Here is a 19,645-nt window from a genome sequence, read left to right as displayed (position 1 = left end):
GCTGCAGGACCCGTTGGACCTTCCTCTCCCTCCAGCCATCCACCTCCTGCCTTTCCATCCTTTTGTGTACGTGAGTTTGTTCTGTGTGTCTTGTCCCTGGGTATTAATTAAGCTTGTATAAGCTAATAATTGCACTGTGTCTCTGATTCTTCTGTATATTATTTTATTATCTTTCCTTCTCCTTGGTTACTTTGAGCGTGTAAATAATAAATCCTGTTACTCTTCTGTACGTCTTCTTCTTCTTCCTCTTTACATTCGGTCGCTTTAGAGGTTTCCAAATTGAATACCTGTGGCGCGATTTCGGCCAACGTCCAGGAATCGGGTTAGTCGGGGTAACTGTTCAGCCGCGGTGCCATCCGCTCGGCAAAACAACATCTTAGCCGCGGTCCGTAACAATTGGTAGTCAGGAGTGGGGATTCGAACCTGGGACTAAATTTATTTAGCCCAAATTTTGGAACACCAATTGTACAATTGGCCGTAACAATTGGTGTCAGAAGTGTCGGATTCAGACCTGAAGCGCTTAGCGCGCTCAAATTACGAGTGGCCCAAGGAAAAATTGTATTTTATAAAATCCTAAATTTGAAAGTCGCGCCATGGCTGGTCAAGGCGACGGGATGCCGGTGGGAGAGATAGACGGGGTAGAATCGACCCAGGACCTCGGGGAAATGTATGTGGAGGAAAGGGAGGAGGAGAACAATAGCAATGTGGTTGAGGAGGTTTCAGGCGCGCAAAATGGCGCCCTCGCGCACGAGGTTGGAGAAGCGCAAAATGGCGCCTCGTACGAGCCCGCGGTGCCAACAGACTGGGGCCTATTCATGACACAATGCCTGGCGTACATGGCCGAGCAGAGGGAAGAAAGGAAGAAATTTAGCAGGGAAATGAAAGAAATGGGAGACAGAGCGAGGGCTGATAGTGAGCGATTGAGGGGCCAAATGAGGGACGAAAAGAGGGCTCAGAGAGAAAAATTGGGAAATCTAATTGAAGGGTGTTGTAATAGAATAAAAGGGGACGAATTGAAGGACATAACTTCCCAGGCCAAAGAAGTAAATGAGGGACTGGTGAGGGACAGAGTCGCATATGAAGTAAGGGAAGCGGAGAGGGACAGAGACTGCGGGTTGGGCGAGCAGGTCCCATGGCTGCACGAGGAGGTAACGCGGGTCGAGAAGCGCTGGTTGAGCGAAGCGGAGGAAAGCGCAGGTACAATGACGGGTATAGAGATCGCGACCCGGGGTTTGGAAAAGCCGGCGACCGCTGAGGTAGGAGAGAAAATTTTATTAAAGCCAGCGGTCGTTGATGTGAATAAAGAAAAAGTAGTAGTGGGAATAATCGAAATTGTAAAAACGATGGAGGTAGCCCAGGAATCGGAGGGAGAAATGGAAACTGTACAAAGTCCGTGCTCACATCACGATGCTGTGCTTAATAATCCTTATAAAGATTTGCAGGTGTCGGTGCAGGGAGGAAGAAAAACCCCGAAGGTGAGACGGGCTGCATGTGGTGCCGGGAGATTTTGTAAAAGGGGGTTTGGAGCGAAGAGAATAGTCGCGCGATTGGGGTCAATATGGCACCCGGGCGTTGGTGAAGGGTCCGGTGTGAGTGGAAATAGCACGCGAGTGAAAAAAAAGTGTGCGTCAAGGGGTGAGCGTGTTACGAAGCGTGAGTGTGATACCGAGTGCGAGCGAGAATGCACGTCGGGGTGTACGGAGTGTGACACAGGGAGTGAGAGCGATACGGAGTGTACGTGCGAGGGTGAGAGTGACCCAGGGAGTGAGTTGGTGGTGGAGCGGGTGCGAGAATGCATGCTTGGAATGGTTGAGGGTGTGCGTGGAAGCACACCTGAGTTGGTCATGGCGCGGGTGTGGGAGAGCCCATGTGAGCGCGTTAGTGGGTGGATGCCAGAGTGCACGCCCATGGTGAGTGGTACGGAGTACGTACCGGGGGAGAGTGCGCAAGATGGTGCGCGAGGTGTGTTAAGGGAGTGTGTGAATGGCGAGTGCGCGCGAGAGGTGTGGTGTGTAACAGGGAGTGCGTCGGTGGAATGGACGGAGTGTGTGGGATGCACTGGAGGCGTTGGAACGCCAGGTTTTGTGAGTGTGAAACGGGTCGCGTATGCAAGTGAAGCATCGACATTGAACGGGTTCGCGTTTAGGGCGACGGATAGCCGATGCGAGCACTCGGGGCGCGGTGCGCTTTGTTGGATGCCAGGCCCGGCGCGGATCGATGCTGCGTCACTTCTCTTCGGAGCGTCGTTGCCGATTCGGGCTTGGCCCCGCCCCGCACGGTCGAGTCCGGGCCTTGTCGGGCGAGGCGACCGGTCCTGTTCAAGGGCGAGTGGGAGGAAGCGGAACGGTGCCCCCTGGTGGGGACGGGGTTCCGACCGGGCGAGCCTCAGCCACCGGGCCCGGGACCGCAAGGTACCGAGCCGCGATGATGCGTGGAACCTCGGCCCGAGCATGCCTCCTCCCCAGAGTCGCGAAAGCCGGACGGATTCAACCTGCAGGCGACCAAGCCACCCGAATTCATTGCTCGGCTTTACGAAGCCGAGTTTAATGATGTCATGACGCACCGAGGCTAGGATTGGCAGAGTGATGATTGGTAGAGTGATTGGCAAATTTTTGATTGGTTGAAATTTGGTGTGCAAAATTGGTAGTGGAAGATGCCCGATGTGGTGGGATGGCAACTTTGCCATCTCTCACAAAGGGGGCAAAGGAGCACTAGACTTATGGGGTTAATGGCAGTGAAAACTAGCCCGGGAGGGTTAGGATATAACGGTAGGGATCCAGAGAAGATGACCTTAGGTAACGTTAAGATTAGGTAGTGACAATGATACCTGTAGTGGGGACGCAGGTAGATTAGTGTGGATGATAATGACGTGGTATGTGCTTAGTTTAAAGGGAAGACGGGGAGCACTAAGTTAGCAGGGCAACAGGTAGATTAGATGATGCCGTGTGAGTGTTGGAAGTGTATTCAGAAGTGTATTGTGAAAAGTGTGTGAGGAACAGGTGTGATTGCACAGGTGTGCAACTGAACAGGTGTGTGGAGCAGTGTATGAGTGAGAGAAGGTGATTGTGTATTGTGCTGACCAAATGGTCCAGGAAGGAAGGAGGGTGCAGGTGGCACCATGTAAGATTGCACAGGTGTGCAACTACAGGTGAATGGAGAATGGTTGTATGGAATAAATGGTCTGGAATATATGGAGTATTGGAATGGATGGTCGTGGAGTGAGTATGATGGAAACTGTGGAGTGGAGTGGATGGTGCGAAGGTGTGAATGGGGGGACGGATGGACCCCCATCACGAATACCCGGGGAGGGTAGTGTAAGTGTTAGGTAGAGGGTATAGGTAAATTGTGGTTGGATATTGGCATCTGTGGTGCGGGTGAAAGAATGGTATTTGGATGGGTGCATTAGTGTTGTGGAAATGGCTGGGCGTGTAGCCTGTTAGTGTGTGTAGTTGGTTTGGGCACTCCACCACTGTGAGGATGTCGGCCAGGTGAGGCCGCAGGTGGGCTCTGGGAGCCGGTAGAGTTGTTGTGGATGGGGCCCGAGGATCCGGAGGACGGACCCGGGTAGCCCAGTGCCAGAGGGCACCGAGGGGTGACAGAGCCAGGAGGGGCCTTCCCCAATTAGATAGGTTAGGGTGAGGAGCTAGGTAAGCTCGGGTGGCAACTGCAGTGGTGGAGGTGTGCAGGTGGGTAGACCTGCTGGGAGAGCTACACACCCCAGTCCTGAAATTGTGCAAGGGCAGAGGGAGATGAATCGGGGGAGTGAGACCCCAAATTGAGAAGCACCACAGTTTGGTCAATGGGAATTTGGTTTTTAAAACCACATAGAGTAAGATTGCCAATGGTTTGGCAGGAAAAGACCCCGGGTAGTGTAAAGTGTGTTAAAGTCATTTCGAGGATAGTTAGGATTGAAGTCTCCTCGCACCATCTGCATCCACTCACCTGGGATGACGTACCTCCACACCATGCCAGGTTGTTTTAATTATTTTTGATGCAAATGTTTGGATTGTGAGACGCATCATGACGTGGGTGTGACATTGTGTTGTTGTTCCATCTCTCCCTCCTTATGAGGATTGATGATGAATTGGGTGATGGCAAATTTTGGATAGAGGGAGTGAAGACGAATTTGGTATAGGGGGAAGATGTGACGGTAGCGACGGATTTGTAAATGTGTAGATTGTTGTACATATGGGGTAAGGGCAAGGGTAGTGTAGGTGACAGGGGGGGTGACGTACGGTAGGGACGAGCTTTCTCACTTCGCTCTCCGTACGCACTTCGCCTTGCATTGCCTTATTGATGTGTACCCTTGTGACCTTACCCCTCGCTCATCTGTCTTTCCCCCCTTTGTCTCCCACATGAGGACCTGTGCGCCACTGGGCGCCGAGGGGAGCGTGCGTGAGTCGGCCATTGTGCGCCCGAACCTCTCGCAACCACAGCTGTCTGCATCAATGCACCACATTATGGACCACATGTCTGTGGCTGAGCACCACTTATGGACCCCATGGGTTTGGGCATGGCCCCTCTGCTGGAACCGGCCATGAGGGCCCGAGATCTTGCTGGCGGACCTTGGCCACAGGGCACCGATGCCCCACAGGTGAACCATACATAGTCGGCCCCCCTGTGGGCCATAAATAAAAGAAATGGACACGTTGGGTGCATTTTATTTTAATATTATTATTGAGGTCACAGACAATATTGAGGTCTCGCGAGATCTCGGAGACGGTGGGAGGGATTTTCGAAGCTCCACACGGTCTCCACGTTTTTCGAAGTTAAGTCTGTTCACAATTGTATTTTGTCGAAACTGTATTTATCTTTCGGTGTGTGAAGTTATTGTGTGCAACTTTGGTTGTTTCTCCGTGTTTATCTTTCACAAATTGATCGTCTGTTTGCCGTGTCGCGAGCAAGGCCTTTGCCGCGTCGCGAACGATTTGAAATCGAAGTTAAGTGATTGTTCCCATTTGTATTTTCGTTAAAACTGTATTTATTTATGGTGTTGTACGTATATTGTGTCCCGACGAAGATTTTTCGGTGCAAATCTTTCATACCTGTATTGAAAATCGTGTTAATTCGTGTCGTGTCTTGAGGCCTTGTACAGTGTGCACTGTACAACCTTGAGGCTTTGTTTTTCTCTCAGCGGTCCGTCGTTTGTGATCCAATAACTTTCGTTATCTGTATTCCCAGTCTTTTCACCCATAGCCTACTTCCTTGTGTAAATCTCAACTCAAAAAACAAAAAAAAAAAACAAAAACATTTCCTTCTCTGTTCTCATTCGTTTATTCATTCTTGTTCGTTCGTTCTTCGACCACGTGTTTCTCCCCCATTTCCCCAGATAGTTTTCACTCATTAACCTTCAATGTTTACACTTTCCCCTCAAGTTATGTATTCCGTCATATTTTATAACACCTTTTTCTTCTTCTTCTTTAAAAGGCTGCTTTCGACTTGCTCACCAAATCAATTCATCCCAAAAAAAATATCCATCTCCTATAGTGCCTTTTTTCTACATTCCCTAAACTCTCCTGCACTCCATCCTCCATCCAGCGTCCTTAAACGTATTTTTAACTCGAAGGTCACAAGAAACTCATTTTGCAATAAATGTTCGTTTCCCATAAATCGTACACTTTCAAAAATCCAATCTCACCCCTCCCCTCCAAATCTTCCCCATAACCCCCCCCCTCCAAATCTTCCCCATCACCCCTCCCCTCCAAATCTTCCCCATCACCCATCCCTTTCAAATCTCCCCCCTTGCCCCCTCCCTCCTAAACTACCCCCTCACCCCTCCCCGCCAAGACGCCCCCTCGCCCCTCCCCTCCTAGACTCCTGCCTCACCCCTCCCCTCCAAATCTCCCCCATATCCCATCCCTTTCAAATCCCTCCCCTTGTCCCTTCCCTCCCAAACTCCCCCCTCACCCCTCCCCTTCAAATCTCCCCACCCTCATTGCTTCTCAATTTCCCCCCTCTCACCCCCCCTCCTCAAAGCGTCCTCCCCACTTCTTCCCCCTTCAAACTCTCACCTCCATCTCCCCCAACCTTCTGCCTCGCTCTTCCCCCTCCTCAAATAACACCTCATTGTGGCTCACCCAATCACCATCAAACCTTCTGTCCGCCCCATTCTTCCCTTTCTCCGAGCTATTCTGAAATCTCTGACACACCTTCAACAGCTCTCCCTACCTCTTCCACCTCTTCCACATCTTACCCTACCCCTCCTCCCCCCTGTTCTGTATCTGATGCTCCCCCTTCCTCTTCATTAACGGTATGGACCTCAAACATCCGGGGCCTTCGTTCAAACTTAACTGATCTCTCCATACAGGTTGCTTCTGTCAAACCAGACGTGATCTGCTTAACAGAAACTTTCCTCCTTTATGATGTCTCTGATTCCATAGTATCTCTCCCGGGCTACTCCCTCCTCCGGTATGATAGACCTGAGCCTCGTCCTGGAGGCGGGGTTGCTATCTTTATCAAAAACTCTCTTCCTCACTCGCCCTGCACTGCACTCTCTCCACCTCACCCCCAGGAATACCTCTGGCTACGGCTTCCCCTTCGCTCCCACCTCTTGTTCATATGTGTGTTGTACCGTCCACCAAACAGTGATGACTCCATCTACATCTCGCTGTCTGATGATATGGACCAACTTCTATCTACTCATCCCAACTCTCTCTTCCTCATATGTGGTGATTTCAACTGTCATCATGCCAGTTGGCTGGGTGAGGGTACCTCTCTCACCAGCCATGGCTCCTCAGCAAAGGACTTCTGCGACTCACTGGGACTGACACAATCTGTCAATTTCCCGACCCGGATCTCAGTCAACGGAACATCTTCGCTTCTGGACTTGGTTATGACTAACTTCCCTGAAAATGTCTGCTGCTCTTCTTCTGCTCCGATCGGATCATCTGATCATGTCCTTGTTAAAGTGGACATCTCTCTGACCATACTCAGGGAGCCTGCTCAGCGTCGACGAGTCTGGCATTTCACTCAGGCCAACTGGCACGGTCTTCAAGCAGCCATCAATCATCTGGACTGGTCTCCCATCTCTACCACCTCTGACATCAACTCATCCTGGGAATTCTTCCAAAGTAAATTGCTCTCTCTCATGCACAGATTTATCCCATCTCATCTTCAGTTGTCATACCCTTCCTCCCGTCCATGGTACACGGAATCTTGTGGTGAGGCTGTTGCCCAGAAACAACTTGCCTTCGTCTCCTGGAAAGCAAATCCAACGGAAGGAAATCTCATTTCCTTTCACAAAGCCCGAAACAAGTGTGTGTCCACCCTCAGGAGAGCCAGGAAACAATATCTCTCCGTTCTCAAGACCGAACTCTCTTATCTGTCTCCCTCTTCCAAATCCTGGTGGCGTCTGGTCAAATCCGTTTCTGGTGTTTGTTCCCCCTTCATACCCTCCCTTACCTCAAACGGCTACACAGCTGACTCCGCACGTGAAAAAGCTGAATGCCTCAACTCTGTGTTTGCCTCTAAATCTTGTGTCCCAAACCCATCCCTCTCTGTACCCACCATACCCAGTCGTACCCTGCTGCTCCTGGACTCCGTGTCCTTTCCTCCTGACAAGGTGGAAAAGTTTCTGTCAACCCTCGACTCTGATTCTGCAACTGGACCCGACGGCATCAGCCCACGGGTCCTAAAATCCTGCTCTGCTGCTCTATCTCACCCTCTCTCTGTTCTCTTCACCCTCTCTTTTGCTCAAGGTCAACTGCCATCTGCTTGGAAATCAGCCAACATCACCGCTTTGCACAAAAAAGGTGCAAAAACAGATCCTAGCAACTACAGACCAATCAGCCTTCTCCCAATTATCAGCAAAGTCATGGAATCCATCATTGCTTCGGATATGAAATCTTTCCTCTTCTCCAATGGCTTGATCTCTGATCATCAATTTGGTTTCAGACCAGGTCACTCTACTCTGGACATGCTGCTTCTGCTGTCTCAACAATGGATGGAGGTCCTCAATGCCAAACAGGAAATTAGAGCTGTCTCCCTCGACATATCACGTGCCTTCGACACGGTCTGGCACCCCGCTCTGCTCACCAAACTCTCCTCCTTTGGTATCCATGGAAATCTCCACGCATGGCTGGCGGACTTCCTCTCTAGTCGTCGTCAACGTGTGGCCCTGAATGGGTTTCTCTCATCTCCTCTTCCTGTTCAGGCTGGAGTTCCCCAAGGCAGTGTTCTGGGCCCCGTGCTTTTTCTGGTCTTCATCAATGATCTCTCTGACTCTCTCGAAAATCCTCTCTATCTCTTTGCTGATGACTCCACTCTCTGCCGCTCCATTCCTCTTCCCTCAGATCGGCAGTCTGCTGCCTCCTCACTCACTGAAGACCTGGACAAAATCACAGACTGGTCAAACAAGTGGAACATTTCTTTCAATCCTGACAAATCTCACACTCTTACTATGTCTCTCCGAAAAGATCGACTGGACAACCCTCCCATCTACTTTCTCAACAATCCTCTCCAAGAAGTTCTGTCGCTCAAGATTTTGGGTCTCACTATCTGCCATGATCTTTCTTGGGAAAACCACATTTCCAAGCTGGCCTCCAAAGCCAGTCGCCGACTGGGCATCCTCCGTCGTGCGAAGTCCTTCCTCGGCACACCTGAGCTCCTCACCACATACAAGGCTTTCATCCGCAGCTCAATGGAATACTGTTCTCCCCTATGGGCCGGTGCTCCTGCCTCACACCTAGCTCGGCTTCACGCTGTTGAAACCAAAGCTTTCAGAATTATTGGAATCTCCCGCGATGAAGCTATCTCTGAGGGCCTTTCACTCACTCACCGCAGGCAGGTAGGTGGTCTTTCTGTCTTCTACCGACTCCTCTCCGGCCTTGCACCCCCAGCTCTCTCTGTGCTCTGTCCCCCAAATATTCCTACAGGTCGCACAAGATCTGCCAGCAACCCTCTGATGGTTAAACTGCCGAAATCTCGGCTCTCTGCTCACCTTCACTCTTTCATTCCTCTTTTCTCCCGCCTCTGGAACAAACTCCCTCACTCCCTTCAATCCCACTCCTCCCTCCAAGTCTTTAAAACAGCTGTTCACCACCATCTCTTATCTTCCCCCATCCAAAACCTTCATCTTTTCTACCCCCGCTAATTCACCCCAGATCCACCTTGTTTGAAATTCCAACTTCTTTCCTGGAAGTCCTGGCAGTGTCCATATGTTTTATACCTCTCCCACCGCCCCCTTCCCATGCCCCCCCCCCCCAAAGCCCTCGCCCTCTCTCAGATCTCTCGATGTCTCCATGTCTCTCGGTCCCTGCTCTCAAATGTTGTGTTTGTGTCCTTCCCCCTCTCTCCCCATCTTGTCTACCGCTCCCGATGTTATATGTTTTATGTGTCGGTTTGTCTTTCTGTGTGATTAATGTTCGCTCTTTCACGAGCCTCGATCTTGTATACAAAAAAAATAAAAAAAATAAAAAAAATACAAATAGGCCGCCAGCAAAGAAGATGACAACTGGAAGAAAGCAAATAGCCAACAGAGGGAGCCAAAGAGCAAGAGACCACCTGCAGGGTTAGGGGTTGTCGATTTATTTTATTCATGAACAATGATGACTGTGCACCGATTGGTGCTTGAGGGTGTGTTGGTGCGTTTTGGGTGCTTTCAGGGTGCATTGATGCAGAGCAGATTGTCTCTCCCCCCCAAAAGAACAATCACAGGTCCTGGGTTAGTTTTGTAAATAAAAGCAGAGCCATTGTGAATAATGCTCCCCACCGTCAGTGTATAGTTTGAAGACCATTCCGCAATTCGGTTAGCTGTGGGCGTGAATCTGTTAGGCAGGGTGCAATGGAGCAGCGGGACATATTTATTTATGTTTTAAAACTGTCGCACTCAGGGTCAGGTTAAAAGTAGAGGGAACTACACCTACGTGTCACACTAAGTTAAAGTTATAGGCCCGGGGCGTGCCTAAGAGGAGGAGGGTGCAGTGTTATGGATATGAGGATTGTGTTTTTTTATTGTGTTTTTTATTATTAGTGCTTTATTCTGGACCCTCCTTACTCCAGTTATGTATAAAGGTCAAAGGGCATCCCATAATTAGGTCATAAACAATCACGTCAGCCAATCATAGATTTCCCCCTGGTTGATAGTTATATCTTTATTATGTGTATTAGGGTAAGGCCTTGTCCTCCATTAAGATGACACTCCATTGCACCAAGTGAAACAAGATAGATCCCCTTTCATTCCCATTCCCAAAACCTCCATTTCCCCTTTCGTCATTGCCAAGCCTCAATTGCCAATTACATCCCCTCCAAAACCACCATTGAACATGTGCTCGGGTCGGGGAAGAAGGGCGTGCCCACCCGTCGTCATCAAGGGCGGAGCCAGAGGGTCACGCGACCAACCAGGGCCGAGGTGAGCATACCGATGGGCGTGTCCTGAAGGCCGGCGGCTTGATCGCCTGAGGCGCTATAAAAGCGCGCGCGCAAGAAGAACGTGTGGTTGTCGGTGGTGAGGAGTTGTTGGACCAATAGAGAAAGAGTGGTTGGACAGGGAGACGTGCAAGAGAGTTGTTGAGTTGAGGGGTTGGACCAGATGAGCTTTGACAAGACGAGAGAGACGAGTCCTAAAAAGAGCATGCGACGTCCACACAGCCGCAGCAGGAGCAGCAGCCACAGCAGCAACAACAGCCGCTTGGGGCCTGGACGGCGGTTTTGAGCAGGGCCGCGAAGGAGCGGCGGCTGCGAAACGCGCCGATCGTGCTGCAGGACCCGTTGGACCTTCCTCTCCCTCCAGCCATCCACCTCCTGCCTTTCCATCCTTTTGTGTACGTGAGTTTGTTCTGTGTGTCTTGTCCCTGGGTATTAATTAAGCTTGTATAAGCTAATAATTGCACTGTGTCTCTGATTCTTCTGTATATTATTTTATTATCTTTCCTTCTCCTTGGTTACTTTGAGCGTGTAAATAATAAATCCTGTTACTCTTCTGTACGTCTTCTTCTTCTTCCTCTTTACATTCGGTCGCTTTAGAGGTTTCCAAATTGAATACCTGTGGTGCGATTTCGGCCAACGTCCAGGAATCGGGTTAGTCGGGGTAACTGTTCGGCCGCGGTGCCATCCGCTCGGCAAAACAACATCTTAGCCACGGTCCGTAACAATATATATTGTAACGAATTTGAGAAGTGTAACGGTTTTGAGAAGTGTAACAATTTTGGAGAAAGTGTAACGAATGTGAAAAGTATGGTTTTGTTGTGTGTAACACCCTCGTAATGTAAATAATGGTCGCAGCCGTCCTCCTAGTTAATTCCATGAAACTTACACACAGGCCACGATATATCTTTTTAAATAGTTTATTTCCTTATTCTATGTAGGCGAAATATGTGTTTCCCACTAGATTGACTCTGCATTGCATCAAACAAAATAAAGCGTAGGCCCCTCCGATGATCCATGGCAGCTCAAGTGCCAGGGATTCCCCCACTTGAGCTTTGACAGCAACCGTTTATTGCAGTACTGAACTGCTGTGCAATGTGACGGCGCCTTACCTGCAGCTGCTGACCGGTTTTCGCCATTTGCGGCCATTACGACAAGGGGAGTGGCTAGAGAAGACGGGTCGCCCCCCTCGTCATAGGGGGGAGGAGTAAGTCGGCCCCGCTCATCCAACCCAGAACAAGGGGTTTGGCTAAGAGAGGGCGGAGCGGGAACCCCCGAGAAAGTGCGCGAAGGTTCGGTGAGGAACCCAATATAAGCCGCCGCGGGACGCACTCCACTCTCTTGCCCCTCCAGCTCTTGCCCCTCCAGCTCTTGCTCTGACCCCGTCCTCTTGCTCTGACCCCGTCCTCTTGCTTGCTGTCCCTCGTTGTTGCTGGGGAGAAGGAAGACGCCTGAACGAGCAGGTGTGTGCGAGCCATCGTGCGACCAGCTGCGCTGCAGCTAAGGGGGCAGCTAAGGGGCCACAGGCCACGAAAAGGACGCGCCAGGCAGCAATCCACGCTGGACCCTCCATTGCCTCCCAAAAACAACCATCCATCCTCAAGCCATACCTGCCTGCAATATCCCCCGTGTAAGTGTGAACGTCGTCTGTCCTAATCGTTGTCCTGGGGTTAAGTAAATAGACTAGTATAAGCTAACGATGCACTGTGTGACTGCTTCTTCCATCCATTGCTTGTAAATAATTTTGATCGCTCCTTCTTTTTGCTTGTGTGTATAATAAATCCTGTTATTCCTCCGTACTCTGTCTTCTTCTCTCTTCCTTCTCTTTCGGTCGCTTTAGAGGTTTCCAAATTGAATATCTGTGGTGCGATCTGGTCAACGTTGGGGGAGTCGGGCCAATCGGGGATCCTGTAACGGTCGCGGTGGACCATCCGCTCGGCCCAAAGTAACATCTAAACCGCGTCTGTAACAGTATAGTGAAAACAAACTTCTGAGTTATACTTCTGGGCAGAGAAACATGATGGTCAATGGTCATAGTAAATATTTTTGTTATTCTCCTCCAAGACACGTCAGGATATTGCGAAATTATGACAAATTATAATTACAGAATATAAAATAGCAACATGTGTGCACTGTATCATGTGTGTTCTATAATCTCACTGGTGCTTGAACAAAATCAGTTTGGACATCTGCTTCCTGACTTTCTCTCCGGTGATGGCTTCCGTCTCCTTTTTCCCAAGATGAAAGAGTTTGATTCGACAATAACAAGAAGCTGCTATCTTCACGAGCTTGTGAATATGATTATCTTCCACTGCAGTTTCAAACTGGTGTGAGTGCAGTTCAGGAAATAAGTCCATATGAACAGCACGGTATTGCTCATAACAGCCATGGATACTGCAGCTGAAATGCCGGATCCTTGAGAAAGATTCCCATTTGTCTTCTTCAGTAGTCGTTGAAAACAATGTTTTGTTTTGTTTTTGAAAACAATTTTTCGAGTGTTTTATTGAAATTTCGATTAAATTATTTTATAAAATATAGCAGGCATTGTCTTTTGATAAAGACAATGAACGGACGCAGATTTTCTGGGGGAACCAATATGGCGACGAATATACTTGCGGTGACTTCACAGCGAATGGACCGATTGGCGTTGATTTGGCGTCGAGCCTCCAATCCAGTTTGTGTAGAGATCAGTGGGTGAGACGGACACATAGTCCAGGAGCAAGCTCAAGTTAAAGGAGCAGGAAAGTTCCGACCAAAAATTAAAAGCCAAAGCCATGCGAAGCATGTGGGGGAAAATGTATCACTTTTGTCCAGAACGTCCACATCCATTTGCTAAGCTGCCTTACTAAGAGCTACATCCATTTGCTAAGCTGCCTTACTAATAGCTACAGCCATTTGCTAAGCGGCCTTACTAATAGCTACATCCATTTGCTAAGCTGCCTTACTAATAGCTACATCCACTCGCTAAGCGGCCTTACTAATAGCTACATCCACTTGCTAAGCTGCCTTACTAATAGCTACATCCACTCGCTAAGCTGCCTTACTAATAGCTACATCCACTTGCTAATAGCTACATCCACTCGCTAAGCTGCCTTACTAATAGCTACATCCACTCGCTAAGCTGCCTTACTAATAGCTACATCCACTTGATAAGCGGCCTTACCAATAGCTACAGCCACTTGCTAAGCTGCCTTACTAAGAGCTACATCCATTTGCTAAGCGGCCTTACTAATATCTACAGCCACTTGCTAAGCTGCCTTACTAATAGCTACAGCCACTTGCTAAGCGGCCTTACTAATAGCTACATCCATTTGCTAAGCTGCCTTAGTAACAGCGACATCCATTTGCTAAGCTGCCTTACTAAGAGCTACATCCACTCGCTAAGCTGCCTTACTAATAGCTACATCCACAATTAATCTGTTTTTAGTTTAACAATCAGGGGATAGCGCGAACGCAGTCCCCCACTACCACAAATTGTACAGTCGAGTTTCCCACATTTGGGGAAATCGCAAGGGTCAACCCACCCGGAGTGCAATGGGTGGACCTCGACCTGAGAACACCACCTTAATGATCATGGTATTTCTCCTGTCAGGTAAGTATGAGTTGTTTACCCCACGGTCTCCCTTGTCCTAGTGCGAGCACCGCCTTACTTTACCAGGACGTATTCAACACTTTTCCCTGAATATCTATTTAAATGGTGAATTTTGCACGATATTTGTAAACAAATCCTAATTGTAATATTAGGTTCGATATTATGATTTATTTATTTGGATAATTTCTCGCTTTGCTGCTGAGATTGGAGCAGATTATAAACGATTTAGCGACTGGATGCCTTCCGAGGAAGCCGAAATGTCATGACGCTGGCCTGACGTCATGACGCCACCGTGACGTTGTGACGCTAAGTACTGTATCAACGCATGACGCATGATATTGAGTCGCGATTTTCGCGATCTTGTAACAATAATCTATTTGAAGTTACTCCATCGCACATGGATCCTTGTGTTCATAGTTGATGGATGATTAAGACGAGTCGATGTAGGAAAAGGTTTTGAACTTTCTGGTTGAGTTTGCGGATGCGATTGTGTGGACAGTCCAGACCACTGAGCTGTGTCATCGTGGGAACTCCCAGCCGATGAGAGTACGTTTGCTGGTGGGCGCGAGGCCGCCATATTGGGACTCCCTACGGACCGAAAATTCCACAGTAAATAAACAACGTGGAATAAACATGAATGATTAGCAGGTTGTTTTCGTTTTTATAGCGCTTTTTCATGTCGTCGTGATTACGAAGAGCAGGTTTTAAAATAAACTGAGTTTTGTTTTATCGGGCGTTTTTCCTGTTATGGTGAGTACCAAGATGGCGGCCGGCGACTTCAGTTTTTTCAGCAAACCAGTGATCCGGTTATATTTAGATCAGTGGTCCCAACCACTGATCTCTGTACTAACTGGATAGGAAGGGAAGCTCATTTTTGAAGGCATTTGTCCGCCATCTTTGCTCCCCCACGATTCTCCAAAACGAATGTCATTTGCCGATGTAATGTGATTCCTCTTCTTCATTCAAATCGACCGCTGCGGTTTTTATAACCGTAAGCAGCGCATGATGGCATTTCATCAATCCTGTAATAATGCTTTTTCAACCCTGGAACGGATTAAAATCAATTCGGAATGGAATAAAATAAAGTGGGAAGGTGGAATTTTCGTAGGAAATATGCTGATAATTAAATATTAAATTCTTTAAATTCCCTCTAATTAAATATTAAATATTAAATAAATTAAATATTCCAATAATAAAGGATAATATTAAATATTAAATAATTAAATAATTAAATTAAATATTAAATAATATTAATATTAAATATTAATAGTAATTAAATATTCTTTAAAAATTTAAAGAATAGGAAAATAGGACTGCGTTTACTTTTTCATGACTGATAATATAACATGGATCTGCAAAATAAATTGGGATGTGAATACTTGTATACGTACCATATTTGTGGTCAAGTGTTCGTTTTGTTTTTTCATTCCACATGGCACAATATTCTTACTGAAGTGAGTACCATTGAAAATAAATTGCATCCATTTATCAAAGAATCAGAATAGTATTGTAACGAATTTGAGAAGTGTAACGGTTTTGAGAAGTGTAACAATTTTGGAGAAAGTGTAACGAATGTGAAAAGTATGGTTTTGTTGTGTGTAACACCCTCGTAATGTAAATAATGGTCGCAGCCGTCCTCCTAGTTAATTCCATGAAACTTACACACAGGCCACGATATATCTTTTTAAATAGTTTATTTCCTTATTCTATGTAGGCTAAATATGTGTTTCCCACTAGATTGACTCTGCATTGCATCAAACGAAATAAAGCGTAGGCCCCTCCGATGATCCATGGCAGCTCAAGTGCCAGGGATTCCCCCACTTGAGCTTTCACAGCAAACGTTTATTGCAGTACTGAACTGCTGTGCAACGTGACGGCGCAGTACCTGCAGCTGCTGACCGGTTTTCGCCATTTGCGGCCATTACGAACAAGGGGAGTGGCTAGAGAAGACGGGTCGCCCCCCTCGTCATAGGGGGGAGGAGTAAGTCGGCCCCGCTCATCCAACCCAGAACAAGGGGTTTGGCTAAGAGAGGGCGGAGCGGGAACCCCCGAGAAAGTGCGCGAAGGTTCGGTGAGAAAACCAATATAAGTCGCCGCGGGACGCACTCCACTGGCTTGCTCTTGCTCCTCTTGCTCTTGCTCTTGCCCCTCCAGCTCTTGCTCTGACCCCGTCCTCTTGCTTGCTGTCGCTCGTTGTTGCTGGGGAGAAGGAAGACGCCTGAACGAGCAGGTGTGTGCGAGCCATCGTGCGACCAGCTGCGCTGCAGCTAAGCGGGCAGCTAAGGGGCCGCAGGCCACGAAAAGGACGCGCCAGGCAGCAATCCACGCTGGACCCTCCATTGCCTCCCAAAACAACCATCCATCCTCAAGCCATACCTGCCTGCAATATCCCCCGTGTAAGTGTGAACGTCGTCTGTCCTAATCGTTGTCCTGGGGTTAAGTAAATTGACTAGTATAAGCTAACGATTCACTGTGTGACTGCTTCTTCCATCCATTGTTTGTAAATAATTTTGATCGCTCCTTCTTTTTGCTTGTGTGTATAATAAATCCTGTTATTCCTCCGTACTCTGTCTTCTTCTCTCTTCCTTCTCTTTCGGTCGCTTTAGAGGTTTCCAAATTGAATATCTGTGGTGCGATCTGGTCAACGTTGGGGGAGTCGGGCCAATCGGGGATCCTGTAACGGTCGCGGTGGACCATCCGCTCGGCCCAAAGTAACATCTAAACCGCGTCTGTAACAGTATAGTGAAAACAAACTTCTGAGTTATACTTCTGGGCAGAGAAACATGATGGTCAATGGTCATAGTAAATATTTTTGTTATTCTCCTCCAAGACACGTCAGGATATTGCGAAATTATGACAAATTATAATTACAGAATATAAAATAGCAACATGTGTGCACTGTATCATGTGTGTTCTATAATCTCACTGGTGCTTGAACAAAATCAGTTTGGACATCTGCTTCCTGACTTTCTCTCCGGTGATGGCTTCCGTCTCCTTTTTCCCAAGATGAAAGAGTTTGATTCGACAATAACAAGAAGCTGCTATCTTCACGAGCTTGTGAATATGATTATCTTCCACTGCAGTTTCAAACTGGTGTGAGTGCAGTTCAGGAAATAAGTCCATATGAACAGCACGGTATTGCTCATAACAGCCATGGATACTGCAGCTGAAATGCCGGATCCTTGAGAAAGATTCCCATTTGTCTTCTTCAGTAGTCGTTGAAAACAATGTTTTGTTTTGTTTTTGAAAACAATTTTTCGAGTGTTTTATTGAAATTTCGATTAAATTATTTTATAAAATATAGCAGGCATTGTCTTTTGATAAAGACAATGAACGGACGCAGATTTTCTGGGGGAACCAATATGGCGACGAATATACTTGCGGTGACTTCACAGCGAATGGACCGATTGGCGTTGATTTGGCGTCGAGCCTCCAATCCAGTTTGTGTAGAGATCAGTGGGTGAGACGGACACAGAGTCCAGGAGCAAGCTCAAGTTAAAGGAGCAGGAAAGTTCCGACCAAAAATTAAAAGCCAAAGCTATGCGAAGCATGTGGGGGAAAATGTATCACTTTTGTCCAGAACGTCCACATCCATTTGCTAAGCTGCCTTACTAAGAGCTACATCCATTTGCTAAGCTGCCTTACTAATAGCTACAGCCATTTGCTAAGCGGCCTTACTAATAGCTACATCCATTTGCTAAGCTGCCTTACTAATAGCTACATCCACTCGCTAAGCTGCCTTACTAATAGCTACATCCACTTGCTAAGCTGCCTTACTAATAGCTACATCCACTCGCTAAGCTGCCTTACTAATAGCTACATCCACTTGCTAATAGCTACATCCACTCGCTAAGCTGCCTTACTAATAGCTACATCCACTCGCTAAGCTGCCTTACTAATAGCTACATCCACTTGATAAGCGGCCTTACCAATAGCTACAGCCACTTGCTAAGCTGCCTTACTAAGAGCTACATCCATTTGCTAAGCGGCCTTACTAATATCTACAGCCACTTGCTAAGCTGCCTTACTAATAGCTACAGCCACTTGCTAAGCGGCCTTACTAATAGCTACATCCATTTGCTAAGCTGCCTTAGTAACAGCGACATCCATTTGCTAAGCTGCCTTACTAAGAGCTACATCCACTCGCTAAGCTGCCTTACTAATAGCTACATCCACAATTAATCTGTTTTTAGTTTAACAATCAGGGGATAGCGCGAACGCAGTCCCCCACTACCACAAATTGTACAGTCGAGTTTCCCACATTTGGGGAAATCGCAAGGGTCAACCCACCCGGAGTGCAATGGGTGGACCTCGCCCTGAGAACACCACCTTAATGATCATGGTATTTCTCCTGTCAGGTAAGTATGAGTTGTTTACCCCACGGTCTCCCTTGTCCTAGTGCGAGCACCGCCTTACTTTACCAGGACGTATTCAACACTTTTCCCTGAATATCTATTTAAATGGTGAATTTTGCACGATATTTGTAAACAAATCCTAATTGTAATATTAGGTTCGATATTATGATTTATTTATTTGGATAATTTCTCGCTTTGCTGCTGAGATTGGAGCAGATTATAAACGATTTAGCGACTGGATGCCTTCCGAGGAAGCCGAAATGTCATGACGCTGGCCTGACGTCATGACGCCACCGTGACGTTGTGACGCTAAGTACTGTATCAACGCATGACGCATGATATTGAGTCGCGATTTTCGCGATCTTGTAACAATAATCTATTTGAAGTTACTCCATCGCACATGGATCCTTGTGTTCATAGTTGATGGATGATTAAGACGAGTCGATGTAGGAAAAGGTTTTGAACTTTCTGGTTGAGTTTGCGGATGCGATTGTGTGGACAGTCCAGACCACTGAGCTGTGTCATCGTGGGAACTCCCAGCCGATGAGAGTACGTTTGCTGGTGGGCGCGAGGCCGCCATATTGGGACTCCCTACGGACCGAAAATTCCACAGTAAATAAACAACGTGGAATAAACATGAATGATTAGCAGGTTGTTTTCGTTTTTATAGCGCTTTTTCATGTCGTCGTGATTACGAAGAGCAGGTTTTAAAATAAACTGAGTTTTGTTTTATCGGGCGTTTTTCCTGTTATGGTGAGTACCAAGATGGCGGCGGGCGACTTCAGTTTTTTCAGCAAACCAGTGATCCGGTTATATTTAGATCAGTGGTCCCAACCACTGATCTCTGTACTAACTGGATAGGAAGGGAAGCTCATTTTTGAAGGCATTTGTCCGCCATCTTTGCTCCCCCACGATTCTCCAAAACGAATGTCATTTGCCGATGTAATGTGATTCCTCTTCTTCATTCAAATCGACCGCTGCGGTTTTTATAACCGTAAGCAGCGCATGATGGCATTTCATCAATCCTGTAATAATGCTTTTTCAACCCTGGAACGGATTAAAATCAATTCGGAATGGAATAAAATAAAGTGGGAAGGTGGAATTTTCGTAGGAAATATGCTGATAATTAAATATTAAATTCTTTAAATTCCCTCTAATTAAATATTAAATATTAAATAAATTAAATATTCCAATAATAAAGGATAATATTAAATATGAAATAATTAAATAATTAAATTAAATATTAAATAATATTAATATTAAATATTAATAGTAATTAAATATTCTTTAAAAATTTAAAGAATAGGAAAATAGGACTGCGTTTACTTTTTCATGA

At 47.1% G+C, this 19,645-nt stretch overlaps 1 protein-coding gene and 2 non-coding genes across 3 annotated transcripts in view; all 3 read right to left on the bottom strand.

The window, feature by feature from the left end:
* The window catches only part of DDRGK1 (DDRGK domain containing 1), a 642,973-nt gene that overhangs the window by 622,891 nt on the left and 437 nt on the right, over window positions 1-19,645 (bottom strand). The window lies entirely within an intron of this gene.
* Window positions 13,799-13,962, bottom strand: LOC137435860 (U1 spliceosomal RNA). The gene has a single exon (XR_010986155.2). It is a non-coding gene; the product is annotated as a U1 spliceosomal RNA (small nuclear RNA).
* Window positions 18,157-18,320, bottom strand: LOC137435859 (U1 spliceosomal RNA). Its single transcript, XR_010986154.1, has one exon. It is a non-coding gene; the product is annotated as a U1 spliceosomal RNA (small nuclear RNA).

This window comes from Myxine glutinosa, chromosome 3 (genome assembly GCF_964187855.1).
Source record: "Myxine glutinosa chromosome 3, kmMyxGlut1.1, whole genome shotgun sequence".
NCBI classification, from domain to species: Eukaryota; Metazoa; Chordata; class Myxini; order Myxiniformes; family Myxinidae; genus Myxine; species Myxine glutinosa.
The sequence above is the reverse complement of the archived record's forward strand: the minus strand, read 5'-3'. Positions and strand labels throughout refer to the sequence as shown.